We start from the raw sequence: 7001 nt of genomic DNA, 5'->3' as shown, positions 1-7001 counted from the left end.
TATTTCTTATAGAACCTTGTGGAAATCAAGAGTACAGATTTGAGAGGCATATAAACAATAACACATGTGAGCTTTCTGAAGTACAGTTTGAAATAGCAGGTATTAAAGCAATGACCAGTTGTGATGTCAAACAGACAACACCAAATTTATCCATGAAAGTATAGCGTAGAGATAAAAATTAATGTATATACACAATAAAAACAATTCTTTATATTAATTTAATGGATTTTTTAAATCTCACATACTCTTTTACTTATGACTTTGGTTAGTTATTCCACAAAATTCCACAGCATCTGCCACGCATTTGCTCTTTAATTTTGTATTGCTTATTTGGGGTGTGTGTGTGTGTGTGTGTGTGTGTGTGTGTGTGTGTGTGTACATGAGAACATATAAATGCTGTAGAACACAAGTACAAAGCCAAAGACAACTTGGCTTACTGGCTTTCTCCTTCTATGCTGTGCATCCTCAAGAGTAAAGTCAGTGTGTTAGACTTGCATGTAAACTCCTTTACTTGCTGAACCATCACACCAGCCCACTCATTTGTTCTTTAAGACAGATACCATCAGTTTCAATTCTTTTAACTTTGCTATATATTTAAATGAATGTGTCCTGTTCTCCTTATCTTTCCAGAATATATCATATAACCGATGATACAGAAATTTCTTGTGATATTTTTCAATTAATTGACTTTATCACTGTAGATGTATCCGGCTTGTTACATAAGAAACACAGAACCGATTGCAGAGTTAAAAACCAAGAGGTCAGAGCAAAAGCAGAAAACCTTACCCTTCACTGCTTCTGCTGTTCCTCCTCTCCGCAAGAGACCTACTTCTGTGCGTCCTGTCTATTTAAAGACTTTCTGTTCTGTTTTCTCATTGGTTGTAAACCCAGCCACATGACCTCCTTGTCACTGCCTGTTTGTACAGACCTCCAGGTCTTCTATGGTTGGTATTGAGATTAAAGGCGTGTGTCTGCCATGCTGGCTGTGTCCTTGAACACACAGAGATCCGCCTAGCTCTGCCTCCCAAGTGCTGGGATTAAAGGCGTGCCCCACTACTGCTCAGCTTCTGCTCTGGCTTGCTCTGACCTCAAGGCAACTTTATTGACATACAAATAAAATCACATTTCAATACAAATAAAATATCACTATATTTCCCCTTTTCTATTTTAATAAAAAGAAAAAAGGAAAAAGTTATAACTAATATAAGAAAAACTATATACAAAAGTACAATAAATATATATATATATATATAATATATACAAACAATAAATACCTAAACAATGTCTAGTCCATTTGTATTTGACAAATTCAGAGAAAATAATTCCATTATTTATCCTATTTTGGGAAGTCCAGAATGTACCTGATTCACTTTTTATCCTAACTTATATAGCTAACAGAACTGTCTTATAACGTCTTTCAAATTTATACACTTACAGCTCTTAGTGAGTTTTTCTGAAATCCTTAACAAAGATAATTATAACTATAACTAACTGATCTTCAACTCCCTCAGAGACCCAAGAAGGAAATAATACTACCTAAAAAAAATAAAAACAAGAAGTGCATGCAAGCAGCTTCCAAAAAAAAAAAAAAATGTGAGTTGACAGAAACAGCCAGCTGCCTGGACAGTCACCTGAGGTTTCTCCGCAGTGTTGGGGCATCATCTTCAGCCTACAGGCTTAGCGTATCTGACAGACTCTTTTGTGAACTAGGATGTATACAAGGTCAAGAGTTTGACCTCACATTTGGTGAGAGCAGTCCATGTACCAGAAACACCTGAATTCCATTAGTGTCATGTCACGATTCAGGATTTTAAATTCTGGAAATTATTGATGTCTTTTTAATTCAGCTGTCCATTTTTCTTGGCTGTGTATATGTGGCTTCATCTTGGCATCCTGTTCTTCTCCACATCTCTCTATTAAGCGCCAGTCTACTATTGAGAGGGGTGAGCTTAGTTATTCTTCAAGAATAACTGTTTCATCTGCTATTCCATTGCACATTAGAAGCCATTGGCCCACTCCCTGTTCAGCTGCCTTGGAAGAAAAGGGCATGGTACCTTTTACAGATTGCAAAGGTCACTCACTTCAGGGATGGTGCCATATTGTCCTGGCTTCAGAAGATGCCTTTTGTTAAAGCCACAATCACACTTGTTTTGGCAAGAATTGGTAGTCCTTGGTTTCATGTCCTGTCTGTCCTGTTTGTCAGCAGTTGATTCGAGGATACTTTGTTGTCCAGTGGCTAACTTTTGCCACAATGAAAGTTAGCTCCATATGCAATTTCTTCAATGCCCATATTTTCTCTGAAGTAGATTGGTACTGCCAGGAGCCGTCATGTCTCATAGTCATAGCAAAAAAGAAAAATTCTTAAGTTATTAAAACATTTTAAATGCCATATTCTGTAGATCTCTGAAGGGTTTGAAGATGACCTGTCTATCTAAAATATGTCTGTTTGATCTTGAAAACACACCTAATATGACTACAAGTTCAATTGTAATGTCTAACCACGAATTTTCATTTCTATATATCCTAACAGTTGGTAATACTAACATTCAAGGATTAGCAAATTGCATTACATTGTCAAATGAATGGTATAAATACAATATCTCGAACAAAATTAGAAATACATGTATGGTATATTCTAACAATCTCAATCTCAATAATAATAATTTGTATACAATATAAAATAATCCAATTGAATGTAAAGTATTTAAAACTAGTAATTGTCTTTTTTTTTTTTTAAACAAGCACCTTTTGCCTAGCCCTTTTCCTAACCCTTAACAACAACTTGTAACCATCCCTCCTAAACAATGAAAACTATCCCAGACCCAATACCCATAAAAAGACCAAAAAACCACCCACCCCACACCACCCCTTTGGGAATGTGGGCATCGAATTCTTAAAATTGCTTCCTGCTGGGTATGGGCAAAGTTATCTTTATTCTGAAAAGAAAAATTTTGGGTTAATTGACAAATCCTAGGAAAGATAACTATATTCTTTGTTATCCATAATGCCAAAGTTCAGGGTTTATCTCAAGTCCTTATTCAAGTAGTCTTTGAAACTGGATCATCTCAGCTAGCCGTCTCGGAATTGCTCTAAGCACTTTGTAGTCCAAAGCTGATCTGTAGATGATGTTTGTCAGCTTAGTGATATTATTTTCCACGTGGAATTGTCGTTGTGGGGCCCCATCTTCTTCCTGGAGATTTCTGTTGAAGTTAGGCCTGGCTGTGATTTCCTGCAGAAAACTGAAAAGAGACTCGAACACAAAGACATGTATAGGCAGCTAATCGAAGCCTTTTCTCTAGAATTTATTAGTACTCTATATGACCATTATTATCTTAACAAAGTTTAAAATATATATATATATATATCTTGTAAATTTTGATATAAAACTCATACTTTAAGAAAAGTTTAAAGAATCAGACTAGAATCAAAGAATTGAGATTAGTAATAGAATAGTCCCTTAATTAATTTGGTTTTTCTCCTGTCCCATGTCAGAAGATGGCTCTTTCTTCTGGTATGATACAGGGAGTTTTCATTTTCTTTTTAACAACATGCTTGAGTTTAAAGGAGGAGAGAGCCATTCTCCAACTCCAAAATCAGCTTGAAGCTTTAATTGAACTGGGACTACAAGAAGACTAAGAGTATTAAATTTTTAGAGAGGGGCAGAAACAAACATTTAGGAAGATTTATGAAATTTTGTAGATGATATACCAATAGGCCATTTTACTCTTTTTTCCTGGGACAGATGATTTGTCCTTTTTCTTCAGTTGTCTCATTTGTCCAGTGTTCTTCAGATTCCTTAGCCTTCATTCTTCTAAAAGACAAAAACAAAAACCCTTCCCCAAGACTAATTTTGGGGAGGTCGCCTTTTGGCAAGTTACATCTGATTAAATGAAAAGGCATGTATTAATGGTATAAATGAGTTTAAACTGGATGGTCATGTTGGTTGATGAACATGTTGGTTGATGAACTATCACCTCTTCTAATTAAGAGGTCTCTCTTGTTCAAATCGAACCTTTATCAGTTTTGATGGTACCCACAGCTTATCTTCTCCTGCAGAAACAAAAGCAAAACCTCGTCCCCAACGTAACACATACCCTGGTTTCCATTCTGAGGTCAGCACATCCTTGAAGTATATAGGCTGATATAATTCTGTTGTTTTTTCTATTAACCAATGTCTCTCTGCAGCTGTTGTTCCTTTCTCATTAGCATTGAGAAAATTCAAAGTTAATAGAGCATTGTGCAGTCTATTTCTGGGGGTTTTTGTTACCCCTTTTTGTTTATTTATCATGTCCTTTAGAGTTCTGTTGGATCTTTCTATAACTGCTTGGCCTGTAGGATTATGTGGTATACCTGTAATATGCTTTATATTATAATAAGCAAAAAACTGTTTCATTTTAATAGAGACATATCCTGGAGCATTGTCAGTTTTAATTTGCACAGGTATACCCATGATGGCCATAACTTCTAGCAAATGAGTGATTACAGAATCAGCTTTCTCAGAACTCAAAGCAGTTGCCCATTGAAATCCTGAATAAGTATCGATAGTATGGTGTACATATTTCAATTTTCCAAATTCTGCAAAGTGAAACACATCCATCTGCCAGATTTCATTCCTTTGAGTACCCTTTGTGTTACATCCTGCTGGTAATGGTGTCTGATTGTAGAAGGAACAAGTAGGACATTTCTTTACAATTTCCTTGGCTTGTTGCCAGGTTATGGAAAAATCCTTTTTTAAACCTTTACTATTGACATGATGTTTCTTATGAAATTCTGAGGCCTCCAGCACATTTCCTATCAATAATTTATCAATCTCATCATTACCTTGTGCTCGAGGGCCTGGCAGACCAGTATGGGATCTGATGTGAGTTATATATAAAGGATGACTCCTTTCCCTGATTGTATCTTGTAACTGAATAAATAGTGAAGTTAATTCTGAAGCATCAGGGATAAATTCTGCAGTCTCAATATGTAATAGCACTCTTTCAGCATACTGAGAGTCAGTAACTATATTGAGAGGTTCTGAAAAATCCATTAATACCAACAGAATAGCATACAATTCCGATTTTTGAACTGAATTATAAGGACTTTGAACCACTTTACTTAAATTTTCTGATTTGTAACCTGCCTTTCCTTGTTTGTTGGCATCTGTATAAAATGTCCGAACTCCAGATATGGGTTTTTCACGTACAATTCGAGGCAAGATCCAATCAGCTCTCTTTATAAGATCAATTCTATTGCTTTTAGGATATTTGCTGTTAATTTCTCCCAAAAAATTACTGCAAGCTCTTTGCCAAGGTTCACTTTCTGTCCATAATTTTTCAATGTCCTCTTTAGTTAAAGGTACAACAATTTCTGCTGGATCTACTCCTGCTAATTGACGAAGTCTCAATTTTCCTTTCAAAATTAAGTCAGAGATTTTTTCCACATAAGTTTTTAATTTTTTATTTGGTTTATTTGGTAAAAATATCCAATATAATATCTTCTCTCTGCATTAATATTCCTGTAGGAGAATGCTTAGAAGGTAAAATAACCAAAATGCAATCCAGCTTTGGATCAATACGATCTACATGTCCTTCATGTACTTTTTTTTTCTACCAAGGCCAATTCTTTCTCAGCTTCAGGTGATAATTCTCTTGGACTATTTAAGTCCTTGTCACCTTCTAAGGTTTTGAACAAATTATTCAGTTCATCATTTTTTACCCCAACAATAGTTTGTAGATTACAAATGTCCCCAAATAATCTTTGAAAGTCATTAAGAGTCTGTAGGCGATCTCTCCTAATTTGTACCTTTTGAGGTCTAATTTTTTGTAGCTCTATTTTATATCCTAAATAATTAATAGAATCGCCTCTTTGTATCTTTTCAGGAGCAATTTGTAATCCCCAGCAAGGCAATATTTTCTTTACTTCTTCAAACATTCTTTCTAAAGTATCTGCACTTGAGTCAGCTAGTAAAATATCATCCATATAATGATAAATTATAGATTTAGGAAAGTTTTTACATATCACTTTCAAGGGCTGTTGTACAAAATATTGGCACAAGGTTGGACTATTCAACATTCCTTGTGGGAGGACTCTCCATTGAAATCTTCTAACCGGTTGAGAATTATTGTAAGTAGGCACCGTGAAAGCAAATCTTTCTCTGTCTTTTTCTTGTAGGGGTATTGAAAAGAAACAGTCTTTTAAATCGATAACTATGAGAGGCCATCCTTTAGGTAACAGAGTAGGCAAAGGAATTCCAGATTGTAGAGAGCCCATTGGCTGAATTACTTTGTTAATTGCTCTAAGGTCTGTTACCATTCTCCATTTACCAGATTTCTTTTTAATAACAAATACAGGAGAATTCCATGGGCTAGTAGATTCTTCAATATGCTGAGCATTTAACTGTTCTTCTACCAGCTCTTCTAAAGCCTGGAGTTTCTCTGTTGTTAAAGGCCATTGATGAACCCATACAGGCTTGTCTGTTAACCATTGTAAAGGTAGAGCTGTTGGTGCCTTTGGAAGATCATCAGTTTTTCTGCCCTGTTCTTGTATACTATGGATGGCTGGTGACCACTCATTAGCCCGGCTAGCTCAGTCGGTAGAGCATGAGACTCTTAATCTCAGGGTCGTGGGTTCGTGCCCCACGTTGGGCGCCAATTGTAGATGTATCCGGCTTGTTAAATAAGAAACACAGAACCGATTGCAGAGTTAAAAACCAAGAGGTCAGAGCAAAAGCGGAAAACCTTACCCTTCACTGCTTCTGCCGTTCTTCCTCTCCGCAAGAGACCTACTTCTGTGCGTCCTGTCTATTTAAAGACTTTCTGTTCTGTTTTCTCATTGGTTGTAAACCCAGCCACATGACCTCCTTGTCACTGCCTGTTTGTACAGACCTCCAGGTCTTCTATGGTTGGTATTGAGATTAAAGGCGTGTGTCTGCCATGCTGGCTGTGTCCTTGAACACACAGAGATCTGCCTAGCTCTGCCTCCCAAGTGCTGGGATTAAAGGCGTGCCCCACTACTGC

General features: G+C 36.5%; 1 non-coding gene across 1 annotated transcript; it reads left to right on the top strand.

The window, feature by feature from the left end:
* The first annotated feature begins 6559 nt into the window (after nt 1-6559).
* Nucleotides 6560-6632, top strand: Trnak-cuu. The gene has a single exon. It is a non-coding gene; the product is annotated as a tRNA-Lys (tRNA).
* The last annotated feature ends 369 nt before the right edge of the window (nt 6633-7001 follow it).

The sequence above is a fragment of the Onychomys torridus genome, chromosome 9 (assembly GCF_903995425.1).
Source record: "Onychomys torridus chromosome 9, mOncTor1.1, whole genome shotgun sequence".
NCBI classification, from domain to species: Eukaryota; Metazoa; Chordata; class Mammalia; order Rodentia; family Cricetidae; genus Onychomys; species Onychomys torridus.
Note: the sequence above shows the minus strand (reverse complement) of the source record. Positions and strands in the feature narration are given on the sequence as shown.